The 17041-nt window shown below is 45.1% G+C and overlaps 1 long non-coding RNA gene across 1 annotated transcript in view; it reads left to right on the forward strand.

Moving 5' to 3' along the window:
• The window catches only part of LOC140492552 (uncharacterized), a 29158-nt gene that overhangs the window by 7701 nt on the left and 4416 nt on the right, over positions 1-17041 (forward strand). The gene's annotated exons all lie outside the window — the stretch shown is intronic.

Here is a 17041-nt window from a genome sequence, read left to right on the forward strand (position 1 = left end):
GTACAAGTGAGCACTTCGGCAGTAGAGTTTTCAATATTCTTGAGATTATTGGGAGGGTGACTGTGGGATGCTGGCCAGGAATGGGTTTAGACAATGAAATCCAGAGTTAACAAAAGGAATGAATGAGGGTTTCAGCAAATGAGCTGAGACTGTGGTGAGGTCAGGTGATATCACTGAAGTCGAAATAGTGGACTTGGAGGGGGTCTGGCCTGTCATCCTCACCTCATTCAGCTTGTTTGTCAGTTTGTGAATAAAGTCAGTAACAAGCTCAGGAACTGAGTGGCCCTGGCAGAACCCAAAATGGGCATCGCTGAGCAGTTGCTTGACAGCACTTTTGATGACATCTTCCATCGTTTCACTGCTGAGCGAGTGTGGACTGATGGAGGGGAATTGGCTGAGTTGGATCTGCCCTGTGTTTTTGTGTTGGAACATCCCTGAGCAATGTTCCACAAAGTCGGTAGGTGCCAGTGCTGGAACAGTACTTGCCTTGTTGGGCAGCAGGTTCTGGAGCACAGCCAACAGTATTATTGCCAGAATATTGGCTGGGCCCATACCTTTACACTGCTTATCCATTTCTTGATCTGATTGGAAATGAGTTTTCAACCAAGTCGATTCATATCTGTGATGTCAGGGACCAATGGAGAAGGCTCATCCACTTGGCACTGCTGGCTGAAAATAGCTGCTAATGCTGTCCTCTTATCTGTTGCATGGATGTGTGAGACCCCTCCATCAGTAAGGGTAGGGATATCTGTGATGCTGTAATTGTCCATCACCATTCCTGACTAGGTGTGGCAGAACTGCAGAACTCCGATCTAATCCATTGTTTATGGGATCACTTAGTTCTATTTGGTGTTGCTTGTGCTGTTTGGAATGGAGGTTTGGTAGCTGCACCAGGTTGGCACCTCATTTTTAGGTATGCCTGGTACTGCTGGCATGCTCTCCTGCATTCACCATTGAACCAGGGTTGATTCCCCTGGCTTGATGTTAATGGTTGAGTGGGGGATATCAGGCCATGAGATTTCAGATTGGGCTGGAGTACAGTTCTGCTGCTGTTGGCCCACAGTGAGGCAGAAGTTGCAGGGTCAAGAGGGCTGATTGTGTGGTTGTATTTGCTAGTGCATTGGTAGATGTAATGTGGTCCATCCAGTTTCATTCCTTTATTGAGACTGTATTAATCACTGCACAATGAGTGACTTGATGGGCCACTGTCAGGTTTCTTTCCCTCAAGGACATTGTCAATGACAGAAAAACATCCCCAATGGTTCCATAGCAAACAGTAGATTCTTCATTCCATTTATTTTTTTTCTTGAATTCAGAGCCACCCTCTACCGATTTGGGATTCAAACCTGAACTTCAGTTGTATATTTTAATATTCTTGATAAATGATAAATACGACAGGTTTGTTCACTTATTTTTAGAATCGCTATCACAGGTTTTGTTTTTTGTTTTGGAAATAAAAACATTGTCCATTATCCTGTCTCCTCCATCCTCCCCTCCAACAACAAGAGTGAGGAGCACATGGAGTTTCTCTGTCCATAACATTGAGACAATCCGATCAGCTGCCTCTGCTTCTTTCTTTCCTCCCTCTCCACTAGCCCACCGAGCCACACTGCCTCACAAGGGTGCTCTTCATTTTAGTCCTAAACTTGCATTTCCTCGAGTCCCTTGTCAAGCCTTATTCGAGGTCATCTTGACCATTTACCCTAGTGTAGCTAAATCATGGACATTCCAAATCTCTGTCTCATCCTCCTGCTTGTCATCGCCCTCTCTCTCTCCCCCCACCCCCCCCCCCCCCCCCCCCCCCCCCCCCCCACTTTGCAATTCACAGATATTGATCCATGATCTGTCTATCTGTCTTTTTTGGTTATGTCCTTCTCTCCCATTCTGCTAAAACCTAATATTTGACCTCACCGTTGGTGGAAAATCCTGCTCCATCTCCACTCTCCCTTTCCTTTCTGAATTCATTATATGTGGTGTCCCTCCAGGACTTTTCCTTGGTCCGTCCTGTTTCTCACCCACATACTGCCAGGAGGTGACATCGCCCAAAAGCACCGTGTTAGGTTTCACATGTACACTGACAATGTCCAGCTCTCCCTCCCCATCATCCCTCTCCATTACTCCACTATTACTCAGTTATCAAACTGCTGACCACGCTTCGAATAGGTGCACTTCACTCCAATGAAACACTGTAATTGTTAAACCTATTGCCTTCAGTTGCTATTCCAAATTCATTTCCCTTACTGCTGTGTCCCTCCCTCTCACTGGGAAGTGTCTGAGGCAGAACTACATTCTTCACAATATTGCTTTCATATCTGACCCCAAGGTGACCTTCTGATCAGACATCTACACAACCACAAACACCAGGAATTCCAATCTCTTAAACGTTGCTTGTCTCCTTCTCACCCCAGCTCCATTGCTCCTGAAACCCTAACCTATGTCAGTGTTGCCTTTAACTTGACAAATCTGAAACAGAATCCTTGATTCCGCGACTGACCCAGAATCTGGTTCAAGACTCACCCGTAATGGGACACATCGTCTCCATATTTACCCTGTCAAACCTTGACAGAATTCTGTATGCTTCAAAGAGATCACCTCTCATTCTTCCAAAGTCCAGTGAGTAGATTCCCAACTTATTCAGCCTTTGCTTACAGGTTAATCCCTTCAAAACAGGGATCATCCCAATGGATCTTCTCTGAAATGCCTCCAATAACCTGCTCTATTTCATTAACTAAAGTGACCAAATATGTTCACATTACTCCAGATGTGGTCTCACTTGCCATTTGTTTAGTTGTCCTAAGGTATATACTCCAAACTCTTATATTGCAAACTCTTTGAAATAAGGGACAGCATTCCATTCCCTTTCCTGATTCCATGTTGTAATTGGTGCTAGCTTTCTGTGTTTCCTGCTCATTTTCCCCCAGTCCCTTTGTGGTTCAGCTTTCTACAGTTTATCCCAAGTTATACTCTATTTGACAACTTGTTGCCCAGGTTTCCTGTGAATATCTCTCTGTAAACTGTTTATAACCTTTTGGAACTTTCCTGTTATGCCTTTTCTAGGAGATTTCCCCCCTCATTATTCGAAACATGCACTGTGAGCACTGGGCAGTGGGAAGCATGCACAGTTGCTATCTTTCAGGGATACTCTGTTTCATGACTGGGAGGAGCTTGCTGCCCATTGGTCAGAATGGAGACATCTTGCCCATCAAGCTGCATGAGCCTTTCACACCCCACGTCTTATTGAGGAGGCACAGCGGCAGAATGGAAGGAAAGAAAAGGAAGCAAATCCTGCTGTCTATATCTCATTGAATCTTGGGACATTCAGTCCCATATTCAGTCACATGAAGTCCCAAGGTGGAAACTGATAGAAACCCACATAGATTTGCCCTTGAAGAGCCTGCTGACCTCCACCAGGGGTAATGTGTACAGTCATCCTGGGCCAGGAAGAGGGGATTGTATGAGTTTCAAATTTGAACTGACAGTGACGGATTTTATAATCTTGTATTACAGGCAGATATTCAGATGGTAATCTCAGTCATTGTAACGCCAAACTCTGACAGAATTACTCAATACATCACGCCCTGGATATTCGTATTGTGTGAGAGTATTGTGTTCCAGATCAATACCATTTGCTGAATAAAAGTTCTCCTTTGAATCAAACCATCCTCTCAATAGATCTTCCCAAATCTTCAACATGTGTCCTGTAATCCTTGTATAATGAGCTGATGGATCTAACGTTTATTATTACAACGTGTAACTTTTGTAAACCGCTTTGTCACAGCTCCCCAAATTTCCTTTGCTACAAGGAGAACTCCTCAGTTTCCCCAAACCCCTGATTCCCCAATGTCTGTTTGCTCTCTATAAGGCACACATCAGGATTGTGTTGGAACATTCTCCACTTGCCTGCATCAGTGCACCCCCCCCAACAATATTAAAGAAAGTGAACATCCTCCAGGATAAAGTACTGTACCTGAGTGGTTTCCCATCCACCACCTTCAGCATTCCCTTTCCCCACCCTCGAGGCACAGTGGCATCACTGTGTAAAAGATCAAGTCAGCATTGTCCTCCTAGACCATAGGACTGCACTGTCATTAGAGAGAGATGTCTGGTATTGGTTAACCTGAATATTACCACAGCACAGGCAAGGGGAGAGGTTGAAAATGAGAGTCCATTAATTGCGGATGGTTATTCTTGATGTGTATTAACAACACACATGTCACGTGAACAATTAATGTTAAAAAAGCCCCACAAATTCTGCAACTAAAATCCCCCATTCCTTGAACCATCCTGGTAAATCTCCTGTGCCCCCTCTCAGGGACCCTGCCATCCTTCACAATGTGTGGGCGATCTGTGGTTTGCACAGACCTAGCTGCTCTGAACCCTGTGGGTGATAGAATAGAGCAACAGTTGCACTAAACCTCACTGTCTGGAAGAAATCCCGATGGCATTTAAAATCTATTTAGGTCTATGTGCTCTGTGCTGGAAAATGGGATTAAAATAGTGAGCTGGGAGATTTCTTTACAGCATAAACCCAATGGACCACAAAACCGTTTTCTGTCATGTAGACCATAGACGCGTAATATAGGAATATGACCAGCCACAATAGAAACCAGGTCAGAGAAGGTGATATTAGAATAGATGATACGTGAATAATTAATGTTTTTTGGAGGAAAATGTGACAGAGGTTAAGCGGGACATTGTGGAGCTCGGTGCAGGAATCTGAAATAAAAATGGATTATACTGAAGGCTGGAATTAAAGAAAGGCACATCACAGAGATTTGAGAGGGTGGACAAGATTAAAGATAGAAAGTGTGTTGAGACTGGAGGAGATTAGAGATTGGAGGATGTTGCAGAGATTGAGATGTCTTTGATGCAGAGATAGTGATAGTTCTGAGGCTAGAGAGGAATTATAGAGATAAGGATGAGTTGTTCCCTTTCCCAACCCGACCTCTTTACTGATAATGATTGTTTCTCTGTCCTCATCTGTCATTGCCTCCATAGGCCTGCGACAATGAGAGTACGCAGATAGTATGTTCCTATTAAGGCCAAGGCTGGGAGGCGTCGAGAATGCTGCATGACCTGCAAAATTGAGGCTCTGGTCAAGAAAATGAAGAAAGGATATGGCAGGTACAGACCCCACTGTGCTTGTGTGAATCCCTAGAGGACAATAAGGGAAGTAGAAGTATACTCGTGGAAAACCAGGAGGCAAAGAAGGGGACATGAGATAGCTTTGGGAAATAGGTTTAAGGAGAATCCAAAGAGATTCTACAAATACACTAAAGACAAAAGAATAACTAGGCAGAGAATAGCGACTCTCAAAGATCAACAAGACTGTCTATGGAACAGCAGGAGGTGGGAGAGATTCTGTAAGTATTTCATGTCAGTTTTTACTGAAAGGGGATATGGAAGTTAGAGAAGTTGGAGAAATAAATAGTGATAACTTGGCAAGTGTACAGAGGAGGTGGTACTGGATGTCTTTAAAATGCATAAAGGTGGATAAATCCCTGTATCTGATCAGGTGTATCCCAGAACTTTGTGGGTAAATAGGGAAGCTTTTGCTGGAACCCTCGCTGCGAAATTTGTATCATCGATCGCCACAGGTGAGGTGCTGGAAGATGGGTGCCATTATTTGAGAAAGGTGGTAAGGAAAAGCCAGGGAACTATAGACCGGTGAGCCTGAAGTCAGTGGCAGAGAAGTTGTTGGAAGGGATTCTCAGGGACAGGATTTACGTGTCATTGGAAAAGCAAGAAATGATTAGGGAGAGTCAGAATGGCTTTGGGCATTGAAATCATTAACTTGGACTTGAGAAAGACACAAGGTTTCACATAACACACTGGTTAGCAGGTTCAGTACCATAGAATTCTGGCGGAACTAGCTGTTTGGATACAGAATTGGCTGGAAGGTCAAACAGTCATAGATGGACAGCTCAGAAACAGAGACCCGTCAGTCCAACCAGTACATGCTGATCAGATATCCCAATGCAATCTAGTCCCACCTGTCAGCACCCGGCCCATATCCTTCCTATTCATATCCACATGAAGATGCCTTTTAAATGTTGCAATCGTAATGACCTCTACCACTTCCTCTGGCAGCTCATTCCATACACGTATCCCATCTGTGTGAAAATGTTGCCTCTCAAGTCTCTTTAAAGTCTTTCCCTCATACCATAAACCTATGTCCTCTAGTGCTGGTATCCCCCACACCAGGGAAAAGACTTTGTCTATTTATCCTATCCATGCACCTCAAGTTTTTATATACATAGATAACCTCTCAGCCTCCGACGCTGCAGGGAAAACAGCCCCAATCTATTCAACCTCTATTCAACCCCCAGCCTAGCTCAAATCCTCCAACCTTGGCAACATTCTTGTAAATCTTTTCTGAACCCTTTCAAGTTTCACAACATCCTTCCAATAGGAGGGAGACCAGATTTGTACGCAACGTTCCAAAAGTGGCCAAACCAATGTCCTGTTCAGCTGCAACATGATCTCATAACTCCTGTACTCAATACTTTGTCCGATAAAGGCAAGCATACCAAATGCTGCCTTCACTAACCTATCTACCTGCACTCCAAGGTCTCTTTGTTCAGTAACACTCCTCAGGACCTTACCATTAAGTATATACGTCTTGCTAAGATTTGCTTTCCCAAAATGCCACTCCTCAGCCATTTACCCATCTGATCAAGATCCCATTGTACTCTGAGGTAATATTTTTCACTGTCCACTACACCTCCAGTTTTGGTGTCATCTCACTAACTATACCTCCTATGTTCACATCTAAGTCATTGATATAAATGACGAAAGGTAGTGGATCCAGCAGTGATCCTTGTAACACTCCACTAGTCACAGGCCTCCAGTCTGAAAAGCGACCCTCCATCACTACCCTCTGTCTTCTGCCTTTGAGCCAGATCTATATCCAAATGGTTAGTTCTCCCTGTATGCCATGAGCTCTAACCTTGCTGAGCAGTCAGTGTCATAGTGGAGGGTGCTTTTTGTACTGGAAGCCTGTGATGAGGAATATGCTGTCAGGCTGGGTGATGGGTCCACTGCTTTTTGCCATTTATATAAATGATTTCTATGTGAATATAGGAGCTATGGTTAGTAGGTTTACAATAGACACCAAAATTGGAGGTGCAATGGATTGCAAATTTACCCGAGAGTACAATGAGACTCCGATCAAATGGGCTGAGGAGTGGCAGATGCAGTTTAATTTAGATAAATGTGAGATTCTGCATTTTGGAAAAGCAAATCAGGGCAGGACTTCTACACTTAATGGGAAGGTCCTGGGGAGTGTTGCTGAACAAAGAGATCTTGGAGTGCAGGTTCATAGTTCCTTGAAAGTGGAATCATAGATAGGCAGGGTAGTGAAGGAAATGTTTGGTGTACTTGCCTTTATTGGTCTGAGCATTGAGTACAGGTGTTGTGATATCATTTTGCGGCTGTACAGGACATTCATTCAGCCACTTCTGGAATTCTGCTTTCAGTCCTGGTCTCCCGCTATTGGAATGATATTGTGAAACTTGAAAGGATTCAGTAAAGATGCAAAGATAAGACCATAAGACCAAAAGACATAGGAGTGGAAGTAAGGCCATTCGGCCCATCGAGTCCACTCCGCCATTCAATCATGGCTGATGCGCATTTCAGCTCCACTTGCCCGCATTTTCCCCGTAGCCCTTAATCCCTCTAGACAACAAGAACCTATCAATCTCGGCCTTGAAGACATTTAGCGTCCCGGCTTCCACTGCACTCCGTGGCAATGAATTCCACAGGCCCACCACTCTCTGGCTGAAGAAATGTCTCCGCATTTCTGTTCTGAAATGACCCCCTCTAATTCTAAGGCTGTGCCCACGGGTCCTAGTCTCCTCGCCTAACAGAAACAATTTTCTAGCATCCACCTTTTCAAAGCCATGTATTATTTTGTAAGTCTCTATTAGATCTCCCCTTAATCTTCTAAACTCCAACGAATACAATCCCAGTATCCTCAGCCGTTCCTCATATGCTAGACCTGTCATTCCAGGGATCATCCGTGTGAATCTCCGCTGGACACGTTCCAGTGCCAGTATGTCCTTCCTGAGGTGTGGGGACCAAAACTGGACACAGTACTCCAAATGGGGCCTAACCAGAGCTTTATAAAGTCTTAGTAGTACATCTCTGCTTTTATATTCCAACCCTCTTGAGATAAGAGACAACATTGCATTCGCTTTCTTAATCACAGACTCAACCTGCATGTTTATCTTTAGAGAATCCTCGACTAGCACTCCCAGATCCCTTTGTGCTTTGGCTTTATTAATTTTCTCACCATTTAGAAAGTAGTCCATGCTTTTATTCTTTTTGCCAAAGTGCAAGACCTCGCACTTGCTCACATTAAATTCCATCAGCCATTTCCTGGACCACTCTCCCAACCTGTCTAGATCCTTCTGTAGCCTCCCCACTTCCTCAGTACTACCTGCCTGTCCACCTAACTTCGCATCATCGGCAAACTTCGCTAGAATGCCCCCGGTTCCCTCATCCAAATCATTAATATATAATGCGAACAGCTGTGGCCCCAGCACCGAACCCTGCGGGACACCGCTCGTCATCGGCTGCCATTCTGAAAAAGAACCTTTTATCCCAACTCTCTGCCTTCTGTTAGATAGCCAATCCTCAATCCATCCCAGCAGCTCACCTCGAACACCATGGGCCCTCACCATGCTCAGCAGCCTCCCGTGTGGCACCTTATCAAAGGCCTTTTGAAAGTCCAGATAGACCACATCCACTGGGTTTCCCTGGTCTAACCTACTTGTTACCTCTTCAAAAAATTCCAACAGGTTTGTCAGGCATGACCTCCCTTTACCAAATCCATGTTGACTTGTTCTAATCAGACTCTGCTCTTCCAAGAATTTAGAAACCTCATCCTTAATGATGGATTCTAGAATTTTACCAACAACCGAGGTTAAACTGATTGGCCTATAATTTTCCATCTTTTGCCTTGATCCTTTCTTGATCCTTTCTTCTACTACAGCCATCTTCCAATCATCCGGGACCTTTCCTGACTCCAGTGACTCTTGAAAGATCTCAACCAATGCCTCTGCTACTTCCTCAGCAACCTCTCTCAGAACTCTAGGGTGTATCCCATCGGGGCCAGGAGATTTATCAATTTTAAGACTTTTTAACTTTTCTAGCACTATCTCTTTCATAATGGCAACCATACTCTCTACTCAGCCCCGTGACACCCTTTAATTTTTGGGATATTACTCATGTCTTCCACTGTGAAAACTGACGCAAAGTACTTGTTAAGTTCTCCTGCTATTTCCTTATCTCCCATCACTAGGCTCCCTCCATCAGTTTGAAGTGGCCCAATGTCTACTTTTGCCTGTCGTTTGTTTCTTATGTACTGAAAGCAACTTTTACTATTATTTCTAATATTACTGGCTAGCCTACCTTCATATTTGATCCTCTCATTTCTTATTACACTCTTTGTTATCCTCTGTTGGCTTTTGTATCCTTCCCAATCTTCTGATTTCCCGCTGTTCTTAGCCACTTTATAGGATCTCTCTTTTTCTTTAATACATTTCCTGACTTCCTTTGTCAGCCAAGGTTGTCTAATCCCTCCCCGGTTAATCTTTCTTTTCTTGGGAATGAACCTCTGTACAGTGTCCTCAATTATACCTACAAACTCCTGCCATTTTTGCTCTAGTGTCTTCCCGGTTAGCCTCTGCTTCCAGTCTATTTTAGTCAGTTCCTCTCTCATGCCTTCATAATTACCTTTATTCAACTGTAACACCATTACATCAGATTTTGCCTTCTCCCTTTCAAACTCCAGACTGAACTCTACCATATTATGGTCACTACTTCCTAAAATGTTGCCAGGGTTGAGGGATTGAGCTATAGGGAGAGGCTGAATAGACTGAGGCTGTTTTCACTGGAGAATCGGATGCTGAGAGGTGACCATAGAGGTTGATAAACTCGTGAGGGGCATGGATAGGGTAAACAGCCAGGGTCGTATTCCTGTTTAGGTGAGTCCAAAACTAGAAAGCACAGGCGTGAGGGAAAAGATTGAAAAGGGATATTAGGGGCAAAGTTTCAAGCTGAACGTAGTATGTGTATGGAATGAGCTGCCAGAGAAAGTGTGGAGGCTGGTACAGTTACAACATTTAAAAGGCATCTCATTGGATATGTGATTTGGAAAGGTTTCAAAGGCTTTGGGCCAAGGGCTGGATTATGGGACGAGATTAATTTAGGATATCTGGTCGGCATGGACAAGTTGGACTGAAGGGTCTGTTTCTGTGCTGTACATCTCTATGGCACTAATAAATTAAAATTAAGACAGATTTCTCTTTTATGGTGAGTTAGCAGAAGGTCAGATAATTCTCCTTGGAGCTGAGAAGGTTAAGCAGTGCTTTTGAACAGGAGTTGATTTGTTTCCAGGGTATTTCATTTACAGAGAGACAGAGTGAGAAATTTTTAACGTCACAACTTTTAGTAACTATTTTCAGGTAACTGGCAAATAATGCAAAGAAAAATGTGAAGATTATTTTACTCAGTAAGTTCTGAGCATCTGGAACAGTTTGACCAACAGCTGGATGCAGATTCAGTAGTTATTGTCAAAACAAATTTGAAATTTAACATTTTTAAGGAAGGATTTGGAGGGCTATGTCCAAATGGGAGGTGAGTTGGGACTGACTGGCACCATCTCCAGAAGGAGAGAGTGCAGCCCCAATGGCCGGAATAGCCTCCAGCCCCTGTGCTCTGTGATACTGACCCATTCACTGTGAATGATGAAGCTCATCACAGGGCAGAGCTGTAGAGAAGTACAGCATGAAAATAAACCCTTTGGTTAAACTGGTCCATGTGACCAGATATCCCAACCTAATCAAGGCCCATTTGCCAACACTTGGCACATATCACTCTACACCCTTCCTATTCATATACCCATCCAGATGCCAAATCGTTTAATTGTACCAACATCCTCCACTTCCTGACAGAAGATTCCATACACACACCAACCTCAGTGGGGAAAAATATTGTCCCTCAGATTCATTTTAAATTCTTCCCCTCTCATCTTAAACCTATGCCTTCTCATTCTGGACTCCCCGACCCCAGGGAAATGACCTTGTCTATTTATCCTATTTGTCTATTTATCAGCCAGGCCCCTCATGATTTTATAAACCTCTATGAGGTCACCCCTCAGCCTTTGATGCACCTGGGAGGATCCCACCACTCATGTCACAATGGGGCCTGGCTGATTGACACAGCTTCAAACCAATAGGAGAGTTGGCATGATCCTCCAGCCAATGGGAGTGAATGAGGGGTGGGTCCAGCAGGCCAACACATGACCATCAGCTTTGCAGGCGCAGTGTCACTGTGAGGGGGGACTGAATGTGAAGGAGTGGGAGAGACAGCAGATACTGGGAGAGAGGTGGAGTTAGTGTGGACTGGGAAGGTTGATAAACACTGTTTCAGTCTGCTGGACCTGAATTAGATACTCCGGGTAAGTTAGAACCAAAAGAACTTCGGATGCTGTAAATCACACACAACAACCAGAAGGTACTGGAAATGCTCAGCAGATCTGGCAGCATCTGTGAAAAGAAATCAGTTCGCATTTTCGATCCAGTGACGCTTCCTCAGGAACTGATGTTACTGAGAAAAAAAAAATCTGTTTTTATGCAGAAGGTAGGGGTTAAGGCGTAAATGATAAGTGGGGATAGAGCCCAAAGAGAGAGATAAGAGCAGTTGGACAAAGGGGTGGATAACGATCTGATGCGGGGGGAGGGTGAATAGCTGTTTATGGGGACTGCTAGTGGCTAACCATAATTAGTGTGTAATGGCAGGCTACGTAATAACAAGGCCTGGTATGGGGGAAAGACACTCGGACGTGGGAGAGTTCAGGACCTAAAATTATTGAATTTGATGTTGAAGCCAGATGGTTGCAGGGTCCCCAAGTGGGAGATGAGGTGGTGTTCTTCCAGCTTGTGTTAAAGTGTGGCGCTGGAAAAGCACAGCAGGTCAGGCAGCATCCAAGGAGCAGGAGAATTGACGTATTGGGCATGTCAGCACTTCATCAGAAATGTGGGTGGTGGAATATGGCTGAGAGATAAATAGGGAGGGGTGTTTGGGGTTGGGGGGGAAGCGAGCTAGGGAGGCAATAAGTGGTTGTAGATGGAGGGTCGTGGTGAGAGGGTGGAATGGACAATTGGAAAGGAAGATGGACAGGTGGGACTGTTCAAGAGGCCAGTGCTGAGTTGGAGGGTTGAATCTGAGATAAGTTGGGGGATGGGAGATGAGGAAACCTTGATGCCGTGTGGTTGAAAGTTCCCAAGGTGGAAGATGAGGTGTTCTTCCTCCAGGTGTCAGGTGGCTCGGATTTGGGATGGAGGACTTGCATGTCCTTGGCAGCGTGGTGGCGGAGGGAGTCGGGGGTAGCTGAAGTGGTCGGCCACAGGGCGGTGGGGTTGGTTAGTGCATGTGTCCCAGAAATGTTCCATGAATTAATCCACAATTTGGTGTCCTGAGAGCAAGGGACACAATAGGTGAGGTGTTTGGGTGGGCAGGGAATTCTCTGCTGGATGTGGGAGGATCAAGTGGTGCCTTGGATGGAGGTGAGGGGAAGGTGTGGGCACAGGTTTTCCACCTCTTGCAGTGGCAAGCGAAGGTGCCTGGAGTGAAGAATGGGTTGGTGGGGACCATGGATCTAACGTGGAAGTCACAGAAGGTATGATCTCTGTGGAATGCTGAAAGGGGTGGGGAGGGAAATATATCTCAGGTGGTTGGATCTGATGGTGGAAAGAGCAGAGGATGATGCATTGTATCTGGGTGGAAGGTGAGGATGGTGGGATTCCATCTTTGTTGCATTTGAAGGGGTGGGGTTCAAGGGCAGTGGTGTGGGAAGTGGAGGAGATACACTGGAGGGCATTGTTGACCACATGTGAGGGGAAATTGCAGTCCTTGAAATAGGAAGCCATTTGGTAGGTTCTGAAGTGTTCTTCCAGCTTGCATCAAACTTCACTGGAACACTGCAGTAAGCATGGGACAGAGATGTTGGACAGGGAACAGTCTTGTGTGTTAAAGAGCAGGCAACTGGAAGCTCGGGGTCTTTTTTGCAGGCACAATGTAGATCATCAGCCACCATTTCCACCACCGCCACTGAGATGCTAAAAGGTTCCTGTCTCCTCCATTAACTGATTCCCACTTTCCCACTCCTTTATCTTTCCAAATGTTCCTGTGTTTCTTTGGGCTTTGTCCCCACCTATTATTTACTCTTTAACCCCTATCTCCTGTAGTCCAAAGATCTGTAGGTTCGGTGAATTGGCCCAGCGAAGTTTCCCGTAGTGTTCAGGGATGTGCATTAGTTCGGGGGAAATGGAGAGTAATAGAATAGGAGAATGGGTCTGGGTGGGATAAACTTCGGAGGGTGGGTGTGGAATTGTTGGGCCAAAGGGCCGGTTTCCTGAAGGGATTCTAATTTTCCCAGCTGTCATCGCTTCTGAGGAAGGGTCACTGGACCCATGATGACCCATGGTGTGTACAGGAGGCGGAAAGGGGAGAGTGGCAGCAGAAACCGGATGAAATGTATCAGTGTAGACTGGGAGGGTTTAGTTACACTCTGTGCAGGTCGTTAGTCTGAATTAGAAACTCTTGGTCCCATGTTTGCAGCAAAGGGGAAGATGGCTTGGGCCTCAGGCAGTGAGAGGTCATGGGTAATGGCCACCATCTTTATTTGAGGCAAGGTACAGCAAGGAGCGTGCACGTGTCCTCTCTCTGGGTGGGGGCAGGGTGATTTGAAGAGGAGCATTTACACATCAAACACATACCAAGAGAAGTGTTTGTCTTCACTATTCATCTTGCACTGACCGAGCTTTGTTTTGTGAATTCAGTTTATAGGATATTAATTGAGGATAATTGAGACTGGGATCTCAATAAACAAGTTTCTACAGTCAGCGGAGTCATCAGGATCTGAATGTCATTGGGATTTAACTGTGGAACGAGAAAGGTTTGTCTGTTCTGTCTGTGGGAAAATATCTTCAATATTTTTGTCAAGCCAAAAGCAGAACGATGTTCAAGTTCATGGTTGGATCCCCTTTGGGGTATGTGTTCAATTCTTGGCCCTGTAGCTGTGGAAGGAGGTATTGGCCTGAGAGAGAGCACAGATTTATCCAAATTACACCTCGTCTTCTTACAGGAACTGTCAGATTTAGTCCTAATCATCCACTTTATAATGTTAATCTGTAAACTCCCTACTTCCAATTCTCTGCAAATTTTTCATGGACTCAACTTCCAGCACCATTTCAGGTGGAACGTTCCAGATTCTGACAACTGTCTGTTCATTCAGAAACTGCTAAAGTCCATTTTGACTCTGAGGTTACAAAGGAATGAATTGAAAGATGCAATGCTGGTCTGAGCTCCCATTGAGATGCATTGGAACAGTACAGTGTAGGTGTGAGCAGACAATGAAAATGGCAGGGCTGCACTGTGAGGGCTGTTTGGCTCAATGAGAGTGTTTTGGAGTTGGGTGTAAATAGTGAGGTGAGACAGGGAGAAGGTGAAGCTGAAACTCAGTTTTAGTTCAGGCCTTTCAGAATTTCACAGTCCCAATGGGAATAGCCAATTTGTCAGTGATAGCTGTGGAGTATTTAAGTTTTTAAAGTATGACATATCAGCTTAAGTAAAGTTTTTTTTGTTATTATAATGGACATGTTTGAAGTGAAGGAAGGTTACTCACTCATTTAAATTCTCTTAATGGGAGTAACTAGATGAATGTAGAGAGACGTTGTGACAGGAGCCCTCAGACCCGTGGTGTGCTCCTCTTGCACAATGTGGGAAATAAGGGCAGCTTCCAGTGTCCCTGACGGCTATTTGTGCAGGAAGGGTTCCCATCTGCAGCTACTGGGAAACTGCTTTTCAGAGCTGGAGCAGAGAGTGGACTCACTGTGGAGCATCTGCAATACTGAGAATGTTATGGACAGCACGTTTAGTGAGTTAGTCACACTGCAGGTGAGGGTTACACAGGCAGAAAGGGAATGGGTGAACATCAGATCTAGTAAAAGGCTCAGGAAGCGAGTACAGGAGTCCCCCGTTGTTATCCCCTTCTCATACAGATACTGTATACCACTTGGGATTCTGTAAGGGCAGGAATGGATGGGGTGGCTTCTCGGGGAAATCAGCAACAGCCAGGTTCATGACACCACAGAGAGCTCTGCTGATCAGAACAAGAGGACTGAGAGTGGCAGGGCTATCGTGGCAGGGGATTCAATAATCAGGGGTACAGCCAGGCACTTCTGTGCCCTCAGACATGAATCCAGGATGGTATGTAATCTCCCTGGTGCCAAGATCCATGATATCATGGAGTGGCTGCAGGATATTCTGGAGCTGGAGGGTAAACAGCCCGTGGTCGTGCAACACACAGATACCAACGACATCGCTAAACAGAGGGATGAGGGCCTGAAAGCTGGACATAGGGAGAGCAGAGATGCATTAAAATGTAGCTCCTGAAATGTAATAATGTCAGACTTACTCCCAGTGCCATATGCTAATGAGAGCAGGAATGAGAAGGGAGATCAGCTGGATGTGTGGCTGGGGAAATGGTGTACCACAGAAGGGTTATGATTCTTCAGGCACTGGGACTGTTTCTGGGTGGGACCTGTACCAGCCTGACCGGTTACCCCTGGGCAGAGCTGAGACAAATCTGGTGGGGGCTTTTGCCAGTTCTGTTGGTGAGTTTGTAACTAGTCTGGCAGGGGGATGGGAACTAAAGTGTAGGCTTAGATAGGTCAGATTCAGGACAGGGAATGGGAGGTAGAATATTAGTGATGTAGTTAGCAGCTCAGAAAGCCAAAGGAAAGGAGGATTAAACAAAGATTGAGTCCCTCTTCATCCATCAGTCCTGACATCCCAGGAAGGTGAGTCAACAAAATATGGAGCTGTTTACATGTGTATGACTCTATGTGCTTCAGCAAAATGGTGGAAATCCACAATAAAAACAAGAAGCGCTGGAGATCCTCAGCAAGTCTGTCAGCATCTGAAATGCTGACAGATGCAGGAAACATTGCAGCCTTGAAGAAGTGTTTAGATGATCACACCAAGCACTACAATATCGGTTACACGCTGAGTGCCAGAACGTGGGACTAGAATTAATAGGTGCTTGATGACCAACATGAATACGATGGGGCTGGAAAGTTGACGTTTCGGGTCAGGGCTATTTATCAAGACTGACAAAGGGTCCCGGCCCAAAACATCAACCTTCCTGCTCCTCTGATGCTGCCTGACCTGCTGCACCTCCCCAGGTCCACATTGTACAGACTCTGACTTCCAGCATCTGCAGTCCTTAACTATCTTCACATCCCAGGACTCATCTGGTGATCCTCCTTTACACTCTCTCAATAACCAGGAGAGCCTTCCTTGGAAAAGGGGAACAAAGGTGTATACAGTACTCCAGGTGTGGTCACACCAAGGCCCTTCCAGAAAGGGATCCCTGCCCCCATCTTATCCATAATGGTCATCAAGCACACATGCCTGGTGTGATCATCTGAACACTTCTTCAAGGCTGCAATGTTTCCTGCATCTGTCCCCATTTCAGATGCTGCCAGACCTGCTGAGGATCTCCAGCACTGTTTTCTCTGTTACAGAGTATTGAAAGGGGGGATTTGCAGGTGAGAAATTCAAATTGAACTTCATGTTACTGGATCCATGCCGATCTGAATATCATTAGCCTTATCATCTGGATGGAAAGGTTTGCATTCTGTCCGTGGACGAATATTTCAAATGTCAGCGTGACTGGGAAATAAGTACTGAGACAGCGAAGTCCATGTTAGCGTGGGGACTGTGGAGAGAGATTTCATTGGTTTTTGAAAGTCTAAACAATCATGGCACATTTCCCTGGAACAGGTAAGCCACAGATTGGTTTTGTATAAGGACAATTAACCATGAAACCAGAAAGACAAAAGGATTCCTGCATCATGATAAAAATCTATGAAAATGGGATTGTTGTATTGGAGTGAATTATCGATCATTGATTGTAATCCATTGGCGTTGTCACATCGGTTCCAGTGCCGTGGGGAAACACAGGAAATGT

Source organism: Chiloscyllium punctatum, chromosome 21 (assembly GCF_047496795.1).
Source record: "Chiloscyllium punctatum isolate Juve2018m chromosome 21, sChiPun1.3, whole genome shotgun sequence".
Lineage (NCBI taxonomy): Eukaryota > Metazoa > Chordata > Chondrichthyes > Orectolobiformes > Hemiscylliidae > Chiloscyllium > Chiloscyllium punctatum.